Source organism: Oncorhynchus mykiss, chromosome 1 (assembly GCF_057628025.1).
Source record: "Oncorhynchus mykiss isolate SJ-2025 chromosome 1, ASM5762802v1, whole genome shotgun sequence".
Classification (NCBI taxonomy): domain Eukaryota; kingdom Metazoa; phylum Chordata; class Actinopteri; order Salmoniformes; family Salmonidae; genus Oncorhynchus; species Oncorhynchus mykiss.
The window spans coordinates 7297966-7320382 of record NC_143022.1 but is presented as its reverse complement, the minus strand read 5'-3'; the positions used below and the strand labels follow the sequence as shown (position 1 = coordinate 7320382).

General features: G+C 41.1%; 1 long non-coding RNA gene across 1 annotated transcript in view; it reads left to right on the top strand.

Moving 5' to 3' along the window:
- Positions 1-278: 278 nt before the first annotated feature.
- The window catches only part of LOC149985345 (uncharacterized), a 46675-nt gene continuing 24536 nt past the window's right edge, over positions 279-22417 (top strand). The window contains exons 1-2 of the long non-coding RNA XR_016496038.1: positions 279-759; positions 1128-1189. This is a non-coding gene — a long non-coding RNA (uncharacterized LOC149985345). The remainder of the gene's footprint in view (positions 760-1127; positions 1190-22417) is intronic.

The following is a 22417-nucleotide window of genomic DNA, read 5'->3' as shown; positions in this document are numbered from 1 at the left end:
GATTTTTTTATGGTGCATACGGGTTTAGTGTTTAAACCTGTTAGAGCTCTAGGGGCGCTATTTCATTTTTGGATAAAAAACGTTCCCGTTTTAAGCGCGATATTTTGTCACGAAAAGATGCTCGACAGTTTTGGAAAGAAAACACTCTGAAGTTTCAGAATCTGCAAAGATTTTGTCTGTAAGTGCCCCAGAACTCATTCTACAGGCGAAACCAAGATGATGCATCACCCAGGAATTAGCAGAATTTCTGAAGCTCTGTTTTCCATTCTCTCCTTATATGGCTGTGATTGCGCAACGAATGAGCCTACACTTTCTGTCGTTCGCCCAAGGTCTTAGCAGCATTGTGACGTATTTGTAGGCATATCATTGGAAGATTGACCATAAGAGACTACATTTTCCAAGTGTCCGCCTGGTGTCCTGCGTCGAATTCGGTGCGCAATTGCCAGCTGCTTCTACTTTACCATTTGATTCAGGGGAGAAAGCATGTGTCCAAGAACGATGTATCAATGAAGAGATATGTGAAAAACACCTTGATGATTGATTCTAAACAACGTTTGCCATGTTTTCAGTCGATATTATGGAGTTAATTTGGAAAAAAGTTTGCGTTTTGAGGACTGAATTTATGGATTTTTTTTGGTAGCCAAATGTGATGTATAAAACGGAGCTATTTCTAATACACAAGGAATCTTTTTGGAAAAACTGAGCATCTGCTATCTAACTGAGAGTATCCTCATTGAAAACATCAGAAGTTCTTCAAAGGTAAATGATTTTATTTGAAGGCTTTTATGTTTTTGTTAATGTTGCGTGCTGGATGCTAACGCTAATGCTAACGCTAAATGCTAACGCGAAATGCTAACTCTAGCTAGCTACTTTTACACAAATTATTGTTTTCCTATGGTTGAGAAGCATATTTTGAAAATCTGAGATGACAGTGTTGTTTACAAAAGGCTAAGCTTGAGAGATGGCATATTTATTTCATTTCATTTGCGATTTTCATAAATAGTTAACGTTGTGTTATGCTAATGAGCTTGCTGATAGATTTACACAATCCTGGATACAGGGGTTTTTTCATAGCTAAACGTGACGCAGAAAACGGAGCGATTTGTCCTAAACAAATAATCTTTCAGGAAAAACTGAACATTTGCTATCTGAGAGTCTCCTCATTGAAAACATCTGAAGTTCTTCAAAGGTAAATGATTTTTTTGAATGCTTTTCTGTTTTTTTGTGTAAATGTTGCCAGCTGAATGCTAATGCTAAATGCTACGTTAGCCATCAATACTGTTACACAAATGCTTGTTTTGCAATGGTTGAGAAGCATATTTTGAAAATCTGAGATGACAGTGTTGTTAACAAAAGGCTAAGCTTGAGAGCTAGCATATTTATTTAATTTCATTTGCGATTTTCATGAATAGTTAACGTTGCGTTATGGTAATGAGCTTGAGTCTGTATTCACGAACCCGGATCCGGGATGGGGAGATCAGAAAGGTTAACTGTATATACAGGGTTAGTGTTTATGGTGTATACAGGGTTAGTGTTTTCCTCTGAAGCTAAGCAGGGTCGGTCCTGGTCGGTCCCTGGATGGGAGACTAGCTATAGGTGAATGTGGATACATTTTTATCACGAGGGGAAAAATGTACATGTGAAACTTCACACGTGTCCGAAAACCACCTGTCTGAGACTTGTCAAATTTTCACAAAAAAAAAAAAAAAAATGTCACTAGATTTCTTTCTTGTCTTTTTTCAAGATTGTGTGTATGTGAGAGAGGGAGAGAGAGAGCAATGGAGAGATACATGAAGAGAGAAAGAGAGAGAGAGTAATGGAGTGATATATGAAGAGAGAGAGTAATGGAGAGATATATGAAGAGAGGGAGAGAGAGTAATGGAGAGATATATGAAGAGAGGGAGAGAGAGTAATGGAGAGATATATGAAGAGAGGGAGAGAGAGTAATGGAGAGATATATGAAGAGAGAGAGTAATGGAGAGATATATGAAGAGAGAAAGAGAGAGAGAGTAATGGAGTGATATATGAAGAGAGAGAGTAATGGAGTGATATATGAAGAGAGAGAGTAATGGAGAGATATATGAAGAGAGGGAGAGAGAGTAATGGAGAGATATATGAAGAGAGGGAGAGAGAGTAATGGAGAGATATATGAAGAGAGGGAGAGAGAGTAATGGAGAGATATATGAAGAGAGAGAGTAATGGAGAGATATATGAAGAGAGAAAGAGAGAGAGAGTAATGGAGTGATATATGAAGAGAGAGAGTAATGGAGTGATATATGAAGAGAGAGAGTAATGGAGAGATATATGAAGAGAGGGAGAGAGAGTAATGGAGAGATATATGAAGAGAGAGAGTAATGGAGAGATATATGAAGAGAGGGAGTAATGGAGAGATATATGAAGAGAGAGAGTAATGGAGAGATATATGAAGAGAGAAAGAGAGAGAGTAATGGAGAGATATATGAAGAGAGAAAGAGAGAGAGTAATGGAGAGATATATGAAGAGAGAGAGAGAGAGTAATGGAGAGATATATGAAGAGAGGGAGTAATGGAGAGATATATGAAGAGAGAAAGAGAGAGAGTAATGGAGAGATATATGAAGAGAGAAAGAGAGAGAGTAATGGAGAGATATATGAAGAGAGAGAGAGAGAGTAATGGAGAGATATATGAAGAGAGAGAGTAATGGAGATATATGAAGAGAGGGAGTAATGGAGAGATATATGAAGAGAGAAAGAGAGAGAGTAATGGACAGATATTTGAAGAGAGAGAGAGTAATGGAGAGATATATGAAGAGAGAGAGAGAGAGTAATGGAGAGATATGTGAAGAGAGAGAGAGATACATGAAGAGAGAGAGAGAGAGTAATGGAGAGATATATGAAGAGAGAGAGAGAGAGAGTAATGGAGAGATATATGAAGAGAGAGAGAGAGTAATGGAGAGATATATGAAGAGAGGGAGAGAGAGAGTAATGGAGAGATATATGAAGAGAGAGCGAGAGAGAGAGAGAGTAATGGAGAGATATATGAAGAGGGAGAGAGAGAGTAATGGAGAGATATATGAAGAGAGAGAGAGAGAGAGAGAGTAATGGAGAGATATATGAAGAGAGAGAGAGAGAGAGAGAGTAGTGGAGAGATATATGAAGAGAGAGAGAGAGAGAGAGAGAGAGAGAGAGAGAGAGAGTAATGGAGAGATATATGAAGAGAGAGAGAGAGAGAGAGAGTAATGGAGAGATATATGAAGCGAGAGAGAGAGTAATGGAGAGATATATGAAGAGAGGGAGAGAGAGAGTAATGGAGAGATATATGAAGAGAGAGAGAGAGAGAGAGAGTAATGGAGAGATATATGAAGAGAGAGAGAGAGAGAGAGAGAGAGAGAGAGTAATGGAGAGATATATGAAGAGGGAGAGAGAGAGAGTAATGGAGAGATATATGAAGAGAGAGAGAGAGAGAGAGTAATGGAGAGATATATGAAGAGAGAGAGAGAGAGTAATGGAGAGATATATGAAGAGAGAGAGAGTAATGGAGAGATATATGAAGAGAGAAAGAGAGAGAGTAATGGAGAGATATATGAAGAGAGAGAGAGTAATGGACAGATATATGAAGAGAGAGAGAGTAATGGAGAGATATATGAAGAGAGAGAGAGAGAGAGTAATTGAGAGATATGTGAAGAGAGAGAGAGAGAGAAAGTAATGTAGCGATATATGAAGAGAGAGAGATATATGAAGAGAGAGATAGAGAGTAATGGAGAGATATATGAAGAGAGAGAGAGAGTAATGGAGAGATATATGGAGAGAGAGAGAGAGAGAGAGAGAGAGAGAGAGTAATGGAGAGATATATGAGGAGAGAGAGAGAGAGTAATGGAGAGATATATGAAGAGAGGGAGAGAGAGAGTAATGGAGAGATATATGAAGAGAGAGAGAGAGAGAGAGAGTAATGGAGAGATATATGAAGAGAGAGAGAGAGAGAGAGAGAGAGAGAGTAATGGAGAGATATATGAAGAGAGAGAGAGAGAGAGAGAGTAATGGAGAGATATATGAAGAGAGAGAGAGAGAGTAATGGAGAGATATATGAAGAGAGAGAGAGAGTAATGGAGAGATATATGAAGAGAGGGAGAGAGAGAGTAATGGAGAGATATATGAAGAGAGAGAGAGAGAGAGAGAGTAATGGAGAGATATATGAAGAGAGAGAGAGAGAGAGAGAGAGAGAGAGTAATGGAGAGATATATGAAGAGGGAGAGAGAGAGTAATGGAGAGATATATGAAGAGAGAGAGAGAGAGTAATGGAGAGATATATGAAGAGAGAGAGAGAGAGTAATGGAGAGATATATGAAGAGAGAAAGAGAGAGAGTAATGGAGAGATATATGAAGAGAGAGAGAGTAATGGACAGATATATGAAGAGAGAGAGAGTAATGGAGAGATATATGAAGAGAGAGAGAGAGAGTAATGGAGAGATATATGAAGAGAGAGAGAGAGAGTAATGGAGAGATATATGAAGAGAGAGAGAGAGAGTAATGGAGAGATATATGAAGAGAGAAAGAGAGAGAGTAATGGAGAGATATATGAAGAGAGAGAGAGAGAGTAATGGAGAGATATATGAAGAGAGAGAGAGAGAGAGAGAGTAATGGAGAGATATATGAAGAGAGAAAGAGAGAGAGAGTAATGGAGAGATATATGAAGAGAGAAAGAGAGAGAGTAATGGAGAGATATATGAAGAGAGGGAGAGAGAGAGTAATGGAGAGATATATGAAGAGAGGGAGAGAGAGAGTAATGGAGAGATATATGAAGAGAGAAAGAGAGCGAGTAATGGAGAGATATATGAAGAGAGGGAGAGAGCAATGGAGAGCTACAGTGCATTCGGAAAGTATTCTGAAACCTTGACATTTTCCAGATGTTGCACCGTTACAGCCTTATTCTAAAATTGATTATTTTTGTTTTGTTATCCTCAGCAATCTACACACAATACCCCACAATGACAAAGTGAATACAGGTTGTTTTGCAAATGTATAAAAAAAATTAAAACCAAAATACCTTATTTGCACAAGTATTCAGACCCTTTGCTATGAGACTCAAAGTTGAGCTCAGGTGCATCCTGTTTCAGTTGATCATCCTTGAGATGCTTCTTCATCTTGATTGGAGTCCACCTATGGTAAATTAAATTGATTGGACAAGATTTGGAAAGGCACACACCTGTCCATGTAAGGTCCCACAGTTGACACTGCATGTCAGAGTAAAAACCAAGACATGAGGTTGAAGGAATTGTCTGTAGAGCTCAGAGACAGGATAGTGTCGAGGCACAGATCTGGGGAAGGTTACAAAAAAGTCTGCGGCATTGAAGGTCCCCAAGAACACAGTGGCCTCCATCATTCTTAAATGGAAGAAGTTTGGAACCACCAAGACTCTTCCTAGAGCTGGCCACCCAGCCAAACTTAGCAATCGGGGGAGAAGGGCCTTGGTCAGGAAAGTGACCAAGAACCTGATGGTCACTCTGACACAGCTCTAGAGTTCCTCTGTGGAGATGGGAGAAACATCCAGAAGGACAGCCATCTCTGCAGCACTCCACCAATCAGGCCTTTATGGTAGAGTGGCCAAACGGAAGCCACTCTTCAGTAAAAGGCACATGACAGCCTACTTAGAGTTTGCCAAAAGGCACCTAAAGTCTCTGAGACCAATGTAATACATTTTAGAATATGGCTGTAACATAACAAAATGTGGAAGAAGTCAAGGGGTCTGAATAATTTCCGAAGGCACCGTATATGGAGAGAAATCAGAGATAAACAAAAATACAGTGAATGAAAGAGAAAGAGGGAAACATAGTGTTGTTGGAATGATTAGTCAAACCCCAGTCCTAGATGTCTGTGATCTACTTTGACTCAGTTATGTACACGGCATGGGGGTGTCGCTCATATCTACCTAAATAGACTGATGCCATAAGTCCAAATCAATAAGATGAATTTAACCAGGCCGTAAATGACGTAATGACGTTTATGTGTAGAGCTGCAGCTCTCATGGCCATACTGCAGCTCTCATGGCCATACTGCAGCTCTCATGGCCATACTGCAGCTCTCATGGCCATACTGCAGCTCTCATGGCCATACTGCGGCTCTCATGGCCATACTGCGGCTCTCGTGGCCATACTGCGGCTCTCGTGGCCATACTGCGGCTCTCATGGCCATACTGCGGCTCTCATGGCCATACTGCGGCTCTCATGGCCATACTGCAGCTCTCGTGGCCATACTGCGGCTCTCGTGGCCATACTGCGGCTCTCGTGGCCATACTGCGGCTCTCGTGGCCATACTGCGGCTCTCGTGGCCATACTGCGGCTCTCGTGGCCATACTGCGGCTCTCGTGGCCATACTGCAGCTCTCATGGCCATACTGCAGCTCTCATGGCCATACTGCAGCTCTCATGACCATACTGCGGCTCTCATGGCCATACTGCGGCTCTCATGGCCATACTGCAGCTCTCATGGCCATACTGCAGCTCTCATGGCCATACTGCGGCTCTCATGGCCATACTGCGGCTCTCATGGCCATACTGCGGCTCTCATGGCCATACTGCGGCTCTCATGGCCATACTGCGGCTCTCATGGCCATATTGCGGCTCTCATGGCCATACTGCGGCTCTCATGGCCATATTGCGGCTCTCATGGCCATACTGCAGCTCTCATGGCCATACTGCAGCTCTCATGGCCATACTGCAGCTCTCATGGCCATACTGCAGCTCTCATGGCCATACTGCAGCTCTCAGAAAGAAAAGGGCAACCAATGAAGAAGAACACCATTGTAAATGCAACCCATATTTATGTTTATTTATTTTCCCTTTTGTACTTTCACTATTTCCACATTGTTCCAACATTGTATATATACATAATATAACATTTGAAATGTCTTTATTCTTTTGGAACTTCTGTGAGTGTATTGTTTACTGTTGATTTTTATTGTTTATATCACTTTTGTTTATCTACTTCACTTGCTTTGGCAATGTTAAAATGTGTTTCCCATGCCAATAAAGCCCTTGAATTGAATTGAATCGAGTGGATGGAGGGAGAGTGGAGGGACGGTGAGTGGAGGGAGCGAGAGTGGAGGGACGGTGAGTGGAGGGACGGTGAGTGGAGGGAGTGAGAGAGGAGGGAGTGAGAGAGGAGGGACAGTGAGTGGAGGGAGTGAGAGAGGAAGGACAGTGAGTGGAGGGAGGGAGAGTGGAGGGAGTGAGAGAGGAGGTAGAATGGAATGACGGTGAGTGGAGGGAGAGTGGAGGGAGTGAGAGAGGAGCGGCGGTGAGTGGAGGGAGAGAGAGAGCAGGTAGTGAGAGAGGAGCGACGGTGAGTGGAGCGACGGTGAGTGGAGGGAGGGAGAGTGGAGGGAGTGAGAGTGGAGGGAGGGAGGGAGAGTGGAGGGAGGGAGGGAGGGAGGGAGGGAGGGAGGGAGGGAGGGAGGGTGGAGGGACGGTGAGTGGAGGGAGAGTGGAGGGAGGGAGAGTGGAGGGAGGGAGAGTGGAGGGAGAGTGGAGGGAGGGAGAGTGGAGGGAGAGTGGAGGGAGGGAGAGTGGAGGGAGAGTGGAGGGAGGGAGGGAGGGAGGGAGAGTGGAGGGACGGTGAGTGGAGGGAGGGAGAGTGGAGGGAGGGAGGGAGAGTGGAGGGAGAGTGGAGGGGGGAGGGAGAGTGGAGGGAGGGAGAGTGGAGGGAGCTGTGCCTCACAAGTAATACAACACATGATCAGTGTAATCAAATACCTATGTTATTTTCAATTTAAGCCTAGCCAGAATGCAGTAATAATGTAATGGGCCTGTAGCTTACTGCACAAACCTCATTGCTACAGAACTGTTTTTAATTAGTTCATGTTGCAAGTCATTTTGAAAAAAATCTGAGCGGTAGATCTCGGCCTGCATTTTGACTCAGAAAATGATCTTAACTGAAAAAAAGGTTTGTGACAACTGTTCTACAGTATTTATAATCACATTAGAATATCACGTGTCACCACTCTGCTATTCATGTTTACTCCTCATTATGGATGTGTGCCCATTAAATTGTCAACCAAGATACAACACCTGAATATACATCTGCAGAGCAGCAGCATCCACAGAAAAGAATAGCAGGTACAGCGCCACAAGCCTCATCTTGCCCCTTGTGCCCTAGGACATTACAGCATCTTGGTCCGTACAGCATCTTGGTCCGTACAGTATCATGGTTCGAACAGCATCTTGGTCCGTACAGTATCATGGTCCGTACAGCATCTTGGTCTGTACAGTATCATGGTCCGAACAGCATCTTGGTCCGTACAGTATCTTGGCACATACAGTATCTTGGTCTGTACAGTGTCTTGGTCCTCAGAATCTCTGACGTTGAGACTTTCTATGTAAGTCTTGTATCCCTCTCTATGTGACCGTTAAAACACCAGATCTGCAATCTGCCTCTTAAAACGCCTTCCACAACAATGGCTGGCAAAGTTTCTCACCTCTGGGAATTACAAGTCATAAATTATGGACGTAAACACTAGCTAGCTTCCATCCCCCTACTTCCACAGCGTAGCTCCTCATTTTATTGTGTTAAAGAGAGGGGGAAGGAGAAAAACAAAGTAAAAACACCACTCACCTTTTGGTTTTGCCCATTTACACACGTCAGGAATATCCCAGTGCTTTGAAAGCTAGATGGCCCATTCCTGTTCTCTCTCTTCACCACAGCAGCACACTTGAAGTCAGACTAATACTTTTTGTTCTCTATCTTTGTGAACACAAGCCTGTTAGGTATGTTCTGTCAGTTTCTCAGGTTGTAGGGCTTTGTAGGTAGCTATATGCAGGTTATTTCTTTGAATTTATTCGTGAGGACCCGAAGAGGGACTCTGAGGGTTCATGAGAAGGAGAGAAAGAAATAGGCACAGGCACACATACTGTACACACACACACACACATACACACACACACACACACATACAATTAGAAACAGTCACAAAGAGACACAACCACAGCTGGCAAAGGAGTTATATGTAAACATACTGATATGATAGATACTGCTATAATAGATATACTGATATTAATAGATACGGATATAATATATATACTGATATAATATATATTGATATAACAGATAAACTGATATAATAGATACTGATATAATAGATATATAGGTATACTGGCATAATAGATACTGATATAATAGATACTGATATAATAGATATATAGATATACTGATATAATAGATACTGCTATAATAGATATACTGATATAATATATATTGATATAACAGATAAACTGATATAATAGATACTGATATAATAGATATATAGGTATACTAACATAATAGATACTGAAATAATAGATATATAGATATACTGACATAATAGATATACTGATATAATAGATACTGATATAATAGATATACTGATATAATAGATATACTAATATAATAGATACAGATATAATAGATACTGAAATAATAGATATACTGATATAATAGATACTGATATAATAGATACTGATATAATAGATACTGATATAATAGATATTGATATAATAGATATATAGATATACTGATATAATAGATACTGATATAATAGATACTGATATAATAGATACTGATATAATAGATACTGATATAATAGATATTGATATAATAGATATATAGATATACTGATATAATAGATACTGCTATAATAGATATACTGATATAATATATATTGATATAATAGATATATAGATATACTGATATAATAGATACTGATATAATAGATACTGATATAATAGATACTGATATAATAGATACTGATATAATAGATACTGATATAATAGATATATAGATATACTGATATAATAGATACTGAAATAATAGATATACTGATATAATAGATACAGATATAATAGATATACTGATATAGATATATGGATACACTGATATAATAGATAGTAATATATAGATATACTGATATAATAGAAGCTGATATAATAGATATACTGATATAATAGATACTGATATAATAGATGTACTGATATAATAGATACTGATGTAAAATAAACTGATATAATAGATATGAATGATATACAGATAACATATATACTTATATAATAGATATTGTGACACAAGCCTTGTATGGACGGTCAACCAGTGGCTACATTGACAGGGACCTGTTCAGGAAGTGGTTTCAGCACTTCACTAAGCATGCGGTGAATGAGTGCCCTCTCCTTCTCCTCTTTTGATTGGTTACAAGAGCCACATGGACCCGGAGGTGCTCACGGCGGCACAAAGGGAACGAGCTATACTTCTTTGTCTTCCACCACACAGCACCCATGTCCTTCAGCCTCTGGACTTGGCATACTTTGGCATAGTTGGCATAGTTCTCCAAGGTAGCTGGAGACCTCAGACAATTTAACCACTCCTACATGGTCAACAAATCAGAATTTGCCAGAGTATTCCGCTACCCGTCCCAGCGCTGCAAAGACATGCGTTATGTGGTGGAAGGGTTTAAGAAGTTTGGCATGTTCCCCTTCAGCCATTGAAGGGTCCCATTTAATGCCGTCTCGGTCCCTACCGGGTCCCACCACCGCCTCTCCTGGAACCAGCAGCACTGTGCCATCCATCAACACTTCCTCCCCAGCGACCACAGAAGGACCCTCAGTCCCAGCTCCAGTCCCAGTCCCAGCTCCAGTCCCTGCTCCAGTCCCAGTTCCCAGCTCCAGTCCCTGCTCCAGTCCTAGTCCCTGCTCTAGTCCCTGCTCCAGTCCCAGTCCCTGCTCCAGTCCCAGCTCCAGTCCTAGTCCCTGCTCCAGTCCCTGATCCAGTCCTAGTCCCTGCTCTAGTCCCTGCTCCAGTCCCAGTCCCTGCTCCAGTCCCAGCTCCAGTCCTAGTCCCTGCTCCAGTCCCTGATCCAGTCCCAGCTCCAGTCCCATTCCCTGCTCCAGTCCCAGTCCCTGCTCCAGTCCCTGATCCAGTCCCAGCTCCAGTCCTAGTCCCTGATCCAGTCCCAGTCCCAGCTCCAGTCCTAGTCCCAGGTCCAGTCCCAGCTCCAGTCCCAGTCCCAGTCCCAGTCCTAGTCCCTGCTCCAGTCCCAGCTTCAGTCCCAGTCCCAGTCCCAGTCCCTTCTCCAGTCCCAGTCCCAGTCCCAGCTCCAGTCCCAGTCCCAGCTCCAGTCCTAGTCCCTGCTCCAGTCCCAGTCCCAGTCCCAGCTCCAGTCCCAGCTCCAGTCCAAGTCCCAGTTTCAGTCCCAGCTCCAGTCCCTGCTCCAGTCCCAGTCCCAGCTCCAGTCCCAGTCCTAGTCCCTGCTCCAGTCCCAGTCCCAGTAAAATAGATATATAGATATACTAATGCTCCAGTTTCAACTGTTCTGCCTTATTATTATTTGACCATGCTGGGCATTTATGAACATTTGAACATCTTGGCCATGTTCTGTTATAATCTCCACCCGGCACAGCCAGAAGAGGACTGGCCACTCTCTCTAATTCTCTCTTTCTTTCTCTCTCTCGGAGGACCTGAGCCCTAGGACCATGCCCCAGGACTACCTGACATGATGACTCCTTGCTGTCCCCAGTCCACCTGACCGTGCTGCTGCTCCAGTTTCAACTGTTCTGCCTTATTATTATTCGAGCATGCTGGTCATTTATGAACATTTGAACATCTTGGCCATGTTCTGTTATAATCTCCATCCGGCACAGCCAGAAGAGGACTGGCCACCCCACATAGCCTGGTTCCTCTCTAGGTTTCTTCCTAGGTTTTGGCCTTTCTAGGGAGTTTTTCCTAGCCACCGTGCTTCTACACCTGCATTGCTTGCTGTTTGGGGTTTTAGGCTGGGTTTCTGTACAGCACTTTGAGATATCAGCTGATGTACGAAGGGCTATATAAATACATTTGATTTGATTTGATATAATAGATGTATAGATATACTGATATAATATATGTTGATATAATAGATATACTGATATAATAGATATATAGATATGTTGACATAATAGATATATAGATATACTAATATAATAGATGTATAGATATACTGATATAATATATATGTTGATATAATAGATATACTGATATAATAGATATACTGATATAATAGATATGCTGACATAATAGGTATATAGATATACTGATATAATAGATATATAGATATACTGATATAGTAGATACACTGATATAATATAGATACTGATATTTGATACTGATATAATAGATATACTGATATAATTGATACTGATATAATAGATATTGTCACGACTTCCACCGGAGTCGGTCCCTCTCCTTGTTCGAGCGGCGTTCGACGGTCGACGTCACCAGCCTTCTAGCCATCACCGAACCACTTTTCATTGTCCATTTGTTTTGTCTTTGTTTTCTACACACCTGGTTTCAATTCCCCCATTACATGTTCATTATTTAACCCTCTGGTTTCCCCCATGTTTGTGTGCGTGTTTGTATTATTGTTCAGGCTGGTATCTGAAGGCTGGTATCTGACGGCTGGTATCTGAAGGCTGGTATCCGAAGGCTGGTATCTGACGGCTGGATTCTGACGGCTGGTATCTGACGGCTGGTATCTGACGGCTGGTATCTGAAGGCTGGTATCTGACGGCTGGTATCTGAAGGCTGGTATCTGAAGGCTGGTATCTGAAGGCTGGTATCCGAAGGCTGGTATCTGACGGCTGGATTCTGACGGCTGGTATCTGACGGCTGGTATCTGACGGCTGGTATCTGAAGGCTGGTATCTGACGGCTGGTATCTGAAGGCTGGTATCTGAAGGTTGGTATCTGAAGGCTGGTATCTGACGGCTGGTATCTGACGGCTGGTATCTGACGGCTGGTATCTGAAGGCTGGTATCTGACGGCTGGTATCTGACGGCTGGTATCTGAAGGCTGGTATCTGACGGCTGGTATCTGACTGCTGGTATCTGACGGCTGGTATCTGACGGCTGGTATCTGACGGCTGGTATTTTGTTGCTGGGTTTTGTTATTATTCCTGTTATGTCGTGGTACCGGTATTCTTCCCGCACCATAATATTGTGTTTAAACTGGTGTTATCTTGTATTAAATACCATAGTATTGTGTTTATACTGGTGTTATCTTGTATTAAATACCATAGTATTGTGTTTATACTGGTGTTATCTTGTATTAAATACCATAGTATTGTGTTTATACTGGTGTTATCTTGTATTAAATACCTTGTCCACGCATATACTGATACAAAAGGGGACGAGAAGGCATCCAAGTATCCAAGAAGGATTTGATGGCGATCCTAGTGAGAAAAAAAACTGTACTCTTTTTTAGTCAACTCTCAATCTAACCTGTATTTTCTTTACTTCAAAGACATCTCGATTACAAAGTGATGTTAGTAACAAAATAAATCTAAATTGAAATAAAAAATGTCATGTTGTCCTAGATATAGTACATTCACATAAAAATACCAGGAAATAGCTAACCTATTTAATCACATTCAAACTCCATTGAAACCAAATTACCTCCAGCTGTTTCATTTATTTTCACCATATAGTAACCCTCCATTGACCGGGCACATACACATGCGTAGATACCCGCTGCCAGATAGTGAAATGTGAAAGAGACTGTCAGCATTTTATGGTGGTCAACGTTGTCTAAACCTGTCTCCTTTATTAACGTGGAGAGAGTCTGTGTGGTTGTGCATGGTGGTCAACGTCTGTTTGTGTCTGTATGTCTGCTGACTTGACCATGCTGGTGTTTTCTTTTCCTGACAGACGCGGCAGTTTCACCATTAAGGAGAGGCTGTGTGTGTGTGTGTGTCCTGCTGACTTGACGGTGCTAGTGGTTTCTTTTCCTAAAGGACGCCTGCCTGCTCAGGCACCGAGGGTAATCTTTCCTGCACAGTCACCGGGGCGTGACGTTCCAGTTACCGCACATGAGGGAACATGTTACCCAACAAGGAGGTCAACAGTTCCACCAATGGGGTTTGAGGTCAGACCCTGGTTTATTTACTCAGGGCATGTAGCCAGGAAGGCCCCAGTCCAAAAACATCCTCTTGCGGTGACCTCCACGTCAAACAGGTGTTGACCAGACATAGCCTATTAGCTGGAGAGAAGCTTACCACTCCGGAGCTCTGGATCGTGGTGCTTCTATCGTTCAACCGGTGAAAGGGTGAATCTCAATAGTCTAAATGGATTATCCTCTCATTGTCTCCCTTCCCTTCAACTTCTCTGATTTGATGTCAAATCCTTTTGTTTCTACTAGTGGACCTTTCTGCTTTGCCTGTGCTATCATCTCAGTGCAAATGAGAGGAGACAAATAGAGGAAGGCGCTGAAGACCTAGCGAGATTCACCCATGATTGTTCTCGTTTCCAGTTTATTAGCTGGGGAATGAATTTCTAAAACGTCTGTTTTATTGCGTTGCCAAGGATTTTATACAACGGTCTCGCTAGATATCAAACACAGTTATGTATGAGTCAGTTTTCTGCATTGGTTTTTCACTGGAAGTGACACAGGACACCGTCACCGTGGGCTGCAGATGGCGAACATGGTCAATGACGAACATACTGTAAATGCAAGAGTCCTTTCTCGGTTGTGGCCTGTCTAAATTAATAAATGGAGATATGTATATATATATATATATATATATGTATGTAGGCCTACTAATGGAAATGACCATTGAAAAGCCACACAGAAGCGTTCCCAAGACAAGGCCAAAAGAAAACAGAGAAAAACCAGAGGTGACCTCTACTGCATAACTAGGTATTATTTACAAAAGCTACGTATGGGAGGATATTTTTGGCAAAGTTTCACTCTCGATTTGTGTATAGTATCGGATCACCATAGGCAACTAAAAGGTACAGTATTTCAATGCCATTAGCTACCAGTGTAGATTTTAGAGTAGACCAAGCTTTCAGCTGGCATTTCTACACCGTGCAATAAGACAAGTTTAAATTATTATTATTATTATTTTTTTTTTACCAGACTAATTATATTTAACAGTGGCATCTTTGTGGGAAAACATGAGTTCGTCAACAATGGTCTGCTTCTTCTGAGAACATCTGGGTATAACAGTAGCTTAGTCTACAAGTCACAGTGTAGGTAATACACTGACTGTGCAAGACATGAGGAACACCTGCTCTTTCCCATGACATAGACTGCCCAGGTGAATCCAGGTGAAAGCTATGATCCCTCATTGATGTCACTTGTTCAATACACTTCAGATGACTTGACCTCCACAACACCCTGACCTCAAACTAATTGAGATGGTTTGGAATGAGTAGGGCCGCAGAGTGAAGGAAAAGCAGGCAACAAGTGCTCAGCATATGTGGGAACTCCTTCAACACTTCATGAAGCTGGATAAGAGAATGGCAGGAGTGTGTAAAGCTGTCATCAAGGCAAAGGGTCGTTACTTTGAAGAATCTAAATTATAAAATATATTTTGATTTGTTTAACACTTTTTTGATTACTACTTGATTCCACATGTGTTATTTCATAGTTTTGAAATAAAAATACAGAAAACATTGGAATGAGTAGGTGTGTCCAAACATTTGACTGACACTGTATATATATAATACTTTTGATTGGTACTGTATATACATATATATATATTTATTTATAATACTCTTGACTGGTACTGTATATACATATATATATATTTATTTATAATACTCTTGACTGGTACTGTATATACATATATATATTTATTTATTTATAATACTCTTGATTGGTACTGTATATACATATATATATATATATATATATATATATATATATATATATATATATTTATTTATAATACTCTTGGCTGGTAATGTATATACATATATATTTATTTATAATACTCTTGACTGGTACTGTATATACACATCTATATATATATATATATATATTGATTTATAATACTCTTGACTGGTACTGTATATACATATATATATATATAGATTTATTTATAATACTCTTGACTGGTACTGTACAATACTTTTGACTGGTACTGTGTGTATGAAAACAAACATTATAATGAGTAAAATGTGAAGTATGTTTTAGTTGATTACTGGCTTTTGCTAGTATTTCTGACCCAATGTTGGTTGAACCGTGACAATCTAAGAGGCTGAGTCCCACATGGCCCCCTATTCCCTATATAGTGTACTACTTTTGACCACGGTCTACAGGGAATAGGGGGCCATTCGTGATGTATCCTCAGTGTGTTGTGAAACGAGGCATGCTTGTACTCTTCCCTTTAATATAAGTATGGATTGTTCAAGTGATTGTTCAAGTCTGACACCTTTCGGGAAGTGCAATCAATAAATCAATGTTGTTCTAAAGGTCACAGGGGGAATTTTTCAAGGGAAACGTTTTGCAGAAGAAGAAAGAAAATGGAAACAATTATTTGAATTACGGTGCCTTTTGAATGAAATGTGCCTCACCAGATGTCCTTTGTAACCTGATATTACATTTCAGTCTTAAAAAAAACTAGGCAAGTCAGTTTAAGAACAAATTCTTATTTTCAATGACGGACTAGGAACAGTGGGTTAACTGCTTTGATCGGGAGGAGAACGACAGATTTGTACCTTGTCAGCTCAGGGATTCGAACTTGCAACCTTTCGGTTACTAGTCCAACACTCTAACCACTATGCTACGCTGCCACCCCAGATGCACTTATACAAAGTGACTTGCAGTTCAGTGCATTCAACTCAAGTAGGTAAACCAACCACATATCAACCATTACAAGCATAACTTCCTTAAATATATGTATATATCATATATGACAATGGTATTTATGTGTAATTGTTTTATGATTATATTTTGTGTCATTTTTTTATGATTGTATTTTGTGTAATTGTTTTATAATTGTATTTTGTATTCAGACATGTTTGTCTTTTGTACCGTTGGCATCATGACTCACACTGTAATTTGACAGCACATGACTGGGGCATGAGGTAGCAAGATACGAGGAAGCTTTTAATCTGCATGGATTATCATGGATACTTTTGGGTGCATTTAGTGTCTTACTTGATGGGAAAAAAAAGGTTATGGCAGATTCATACATAGAGGAGAACATTTTTCCACTTCTAAATAAAACCAGAACCTTTCTAGCAAGGAGGACCTGCCAATTGAACAAAAACAGATTGAAAAACTGGAGTTTGCATTATTATTCTTCTATGTGCTTCTACATCTGCATTGTTTGCTGTTTGGGGATTTAGGCTGGGTTTCTGTGCAGCACTTTGTGACATCTGCCGATGTTAAAAGGGCTTAATAAATACATTTGATTGATTGATACTCTGTGTGCAATGTATTTACATGCTGTTTGCCTTGATTTTGACATAATGCCCACCCTTTTTTGAATCCACATTGTTTTGGATTCAGAAGCATAGGAATAGAAGACTGTTGTATTGTGTATGATTAGAAGGGGAATTGTCGGCCACCGTGGCAGGGCCAAAGGACATCTCCTCCGCCCATTGTAAACATTAACCTTGTGATCTGTGTTCACTTGGTCACGCTCACATTGCACATGTGCAGAGGGCATTAATGTGAGTTCACTTCTCCGGGTTATGGCACAATGCGTTTCAGTGGGATGACTTTACAGATGGACGGGGTGAGACTGTATAGGCAGTTGAGGAGAGTAAGAGGGCAAGAGGAAATGTGGCAGAGCAAAGTCCTTAAACTGAGTGGATTCTTTGAAATGACTGAAGAGTCTGAAGGGCAGGTGGCTTTGATAGTTACCATTATGACTAAAATCACTCGTCGTTATCATCCTCATCGTTACCGTCATCACATTGTGAATATATGATCTCATTGACGCAAAGGGACTTCTTTGTCAAGTTATTAAGCACCGTACTTAAACCTCTGTGTGCATTTGGGGTGCTGCATCAGTGAAAGGGTAGGTGGGGAAATCCTTGGGAAGCGTTTATGTACATTGTCACATAATCTTAAAGGAAAACCTCATCGCTAGACATTATTTGGGTTATTCTTCCAGGCTTCCTATTAATTATGAGGGATGAGAGGTGTTTCAGACATAATTATACACTGTAGTGGTATTTTTAAATTTTCGCACCGGGAGATTCCAACCAATGATGTCATTGGTTGATTGAGCCTGCTGTCTGATCTAAAAACTAAATGGAGTCATGTTTGTAGCAATTATTGAGGCCTTTGTGTTACACAGATCGCAAGATCACGCTCCTTTTTCAATCGAGTAATTGAACTTGTCTCAACGATTATACAGGTTCATGGGAGCTACTGTATGTCACTATGTACTGTCTATCCAAGATTGCCAAATAATTATAATGGTTACTTCTGATGATACCTCTTTCCAAGAAGAGCTGGACGACAAAACTGTTTTTTTTTAATGTTCTTTTACATGCTAACATAAGGACATACTGCCCTATTCATTTGAGCCGGAAAACACTGAAGATGAGTTGACAGCGAGAACAAGAATTGTGAAAGCAGCAAGCAGTTATGGGGAGCCACGGTCAGACAGAAGAAGAGGATTGTCTGCGCTGCAAAGAATTTGATTACGGACCGTTCTTAGTGGAGGGTCACTGCAGACCCTATGGAACATGTATGTGTGACAGACAATAAGAGTTGACACACGTAGGTGTAGAGGGGTGCTGGAGATGTTCCTCAGAACCTCCGAGATCAACTGGCGGGGGCAGCCGATACAAGCTGGACCAGGAGGGCAAATAACAAAGTTGTTTTGTTTTTACTAGCTAGCTAGCAATAAAAACTCAAATTTCACGAGGCGATGTTGTTCAGTACTGTATAATTTTTGATCGATTCCGCTATAACGGGGCTTGCTAGTACCACTTTCACCAAGTTGAGATAGCTAGCTTTGTTAGCTTTACAGTAAACAGTACTGTAGCTCTATATTATAGCTAGCTAAAGTTAATATTCTACACCATGCTGCTACAGTAGGAATACAGACACAACAATATCCCATGAATGTCTAACAGTGTTTTTGCCGTTCAGTGACAGACAATACCGCTTGGTGGCCTACTGATTACTGAGTTTGTTCTACGTGGGGAGAATTCCCTTACCTGTGTGTGTGTTGTTGGGGACCATACAAGAAATGTATCCCTCACACGATGGACATTATGTTGGATACAACGACGTTGATGATTTAAGAGGAGATGTGAAAGGTCCATAACAATCTCGCCCTGTATCAAAGTGACTCCCAACACCTCACTGCACCTTCCGCCTAACACACCACCAAGTATTCTCTTTATATAAACATAGTATTGTAAAGGCCGTCGTCGGTGGAAGAAGGTGAGGACCAAGGTGCAGCGTGGTAAGTGTTCATGATTTTTAATATAATCATAACTGAACACTAAACAAAAGAACAACTAGGAAGAACGAACAAACGAAACAGTCCTGTCTAGTGATGACACACAAAACAGAAAATAAACACCCACGAAACACAGGTGGAAAAAGGCTACCTAAGTATGATTCTCAATCAGAGACAACTATCGACACCTGCCTCTGATTGAGAACCATACCAGGCCAAACTAAAAAAACAACATAGAAAAACAAACATAGACTGCCCACCCCAACTCACACCCTGACCATCCTAAAACAAAGACAAAACAAAGGAACTAAGGTCAGAACGTGACAAGAATTTATTATAGATGAATACAGTAGAAGAACAATATACTACTGTATACATGTCATACACTGCCATAACTGTTCCTACATACTGCTGTGTAAACTCACCTCGGTCTCCAGAGCAAATAAACTTGGTCTTGAATACAAGTCATGTCTACATATTAGATACATTGACAGACAAAATCTACTGTTTTTTTGAAACATGTTAACTTGCCAACAAATTATAGTTGAAATGATATACCAACTCCCTGCAGTCATTTGGAGGACCTGAGCCCTAGGACCATGCCTCAGGACTACCTGACATGATGACTACTTGCTGTCCCCAGTCCACCTGGCCGTGCTGCTGCTCCAGTTTCAACTGTTCTGCCTTATTATTATTGGACCATGCTGGTCATTTATGAACATTTGAACATCTTGGCTATGTTCTGTTATAATCTCCACCCGGCACAGCCAGAAGAGGACTGGCCACCCCACATAGCCTGGTTCCTCTCTAGGTTTCTTCCTAGGTTTTGGCCTTTCTAGGGAGTTTTTCCTAGCCAACGTGCTTCTACACCTGCATTGCTTGCTGTTTGGGGTTTAAGGCTGGGTTTCTGTACAGCACTTTGAGATATCAGCTGATGTACGAAGGGCTATATAAATACATTTGATTTGAAATTTGATTTGATTTGTTTTAGCAGTAAGATTGTAGCTAATTACTTACAAATACATTTCATGAATAACATGACATTGACACAGAAGTTTTTATTTTATTTATTTTATTTCACCTTTATTTAACCAGGTAGGCAAGTTGAGAACACCTTTATTTAACCAGGTAGGCAAGTTGAGAACACCTTTATTTAACCAGGTAGGCAAGTTGAGAACACCTTTATTTAACCAGGTAGGCCAGTTGAGAACACCTTTATTTAACCAGGTAGGCCAGTTGAGAACAAGTTCTCATTTGCAATTGCGACCTGGCCAAGATAAAGCAAAGCAGTTCGACACAAACAACAACACAGAGTTACACATGGAGTAAACAATAAATAAATACGTTGAAGTCAACACTTTATTGGTTTCTGATGCAGCTGGAATCATTCAGTTACTTGTCAGTAAACTTGTAAAAAACACACAATACCCACCCCCAACAGACACCAGTCAGTCAGCCACACCATCTCCTCCTGGCTAATAACTCTGCTTTTCTCCAATGTAGACTTCAAGCTTTGCATAAACAATCATCAACTAAACAACAGTAGAAGTGTAGCCTACTTGTAAACACAACAACTATGACAACAAGACACAGACCATGTTTATGCCTAGCTCCAATGTATTTATTTGCTCATCATGGAAAGGTAACTTACGATTAGATCCAGTCCGGTAGCCTGTAGCTAACATAAACCTAACGTAGCTAACGATTAGATCCAGTCCGGTAGCCTGTAGCTAACATAAACCTAACGTAGCTAAGGATTAGATCCAGTCCGGTATCCTGTAGCTAACATAAACCTAACGTAGCTAACGATTAGATCCAGTCCGGTAGCCTGTAGCTAACATAAACCTAACGTAGCTAACGATTAGATCCAGTCCGGTAGCCTGTAGCTAACATAAACCTAACATAGCTAACGATTAGATCCAGTCCGTTAGCCTGTAGCTAACATAAACCTAACGTAGCTAACGATTAGATCCAGTCCGGTAGCCTGTAGCTAACATAAACCTAACGTAGCTAACGATAAGATCCATTCCGGTAGCCTGTAGCTAACATAACCTAACGTAGCTAACGATTAGATCCAGTCCGGTAGCCTGTAGCTAACATAACCTAACGTAGCTAACTTTAGCTTGCAAAGTTACAAATCATATCGCCAGATAACAGGTGGCTAATTACATTGCTTTGCTTTGGAATGTCTAGCCAGCGCATTATGAAAACTAGCTAGATTTTGGTTTAGATAAACAAATGTAGTTCGGTAGCTAGGTAGCTACGTCACCTCTGCTCGACTTCTTAGTAAGGTAAACGAGAAAATCACAGGAGATTGGTGGCACCTTAATTGGGGAGGACGGGCTCATAGTAATGGCTGGAACGGAATTAATGGAATGATATTGAACTCAAACACATTCCATTGACTCGTTCCCAGCCATTATTATGAGCCGTCCTCCCGTCAGCAGCCTCCTATGGATGGAATATTAGCAGCCTGTCTTGCTTGAAGGTTTCACATCCAGGTACTGGTACAACCAGGTACTTAGGAGCTAGAAGCAGAGCTGCGATGTCTGTCGGTACCTTTTTACCTGGTACCACACTATGGACTAAACTGCACAGTTGTTATTGACACACACAAACACAAAAAGTTATGAATGAGTGGCTGCTCCAGTGGGTAATGTTAGCTACGTGTTGACGGATCCACCTCGACAGGGGTGGTACTGCGCCCTGAAATCGCTATGAATTCTGGATATTGTGGATGGTCCATTTCTACCAGTGATGCTGAAACGCTCGTATTTGAGTGAAATTCTAGATTTGTATGTTTTTATGTTAATGGCATATTAATGGACATATAAAGTGAAAGAACAGCAATGAAATGTCCCTTTAAGCATATCACATTGTCTTAATGATTAGTTAATTAGCTAGTTATCCAGGTAGTTGCCGTGTGTCTATCTGTCTGTCTGTATGTGTGTGTCTTTATGTTTGTGTGTGTGCCTATCTGTCTGTGTGTGTGTGTCTATCTGTCTGTCTGTGTGTGTGTGTGTCTATCTGTGTGTGTGTGTGTCTTTATGTCTGTGTGTGTGTCTTTATGTCTGTGTGTGTCTGTCTTTATGTCTGTGTGTGTGTCTGTGTGTGTGTGTCTGTGTGTCTGTCTGTCTGTGTGTCTTTATGTTTGTGTGTGTGCCTATCTGTCTGTGTGTGTGTGTCTATCTGTCTGTCTGTGTGTGTGTGTCTATCTGTGTGTGTGTGTCTTTATATA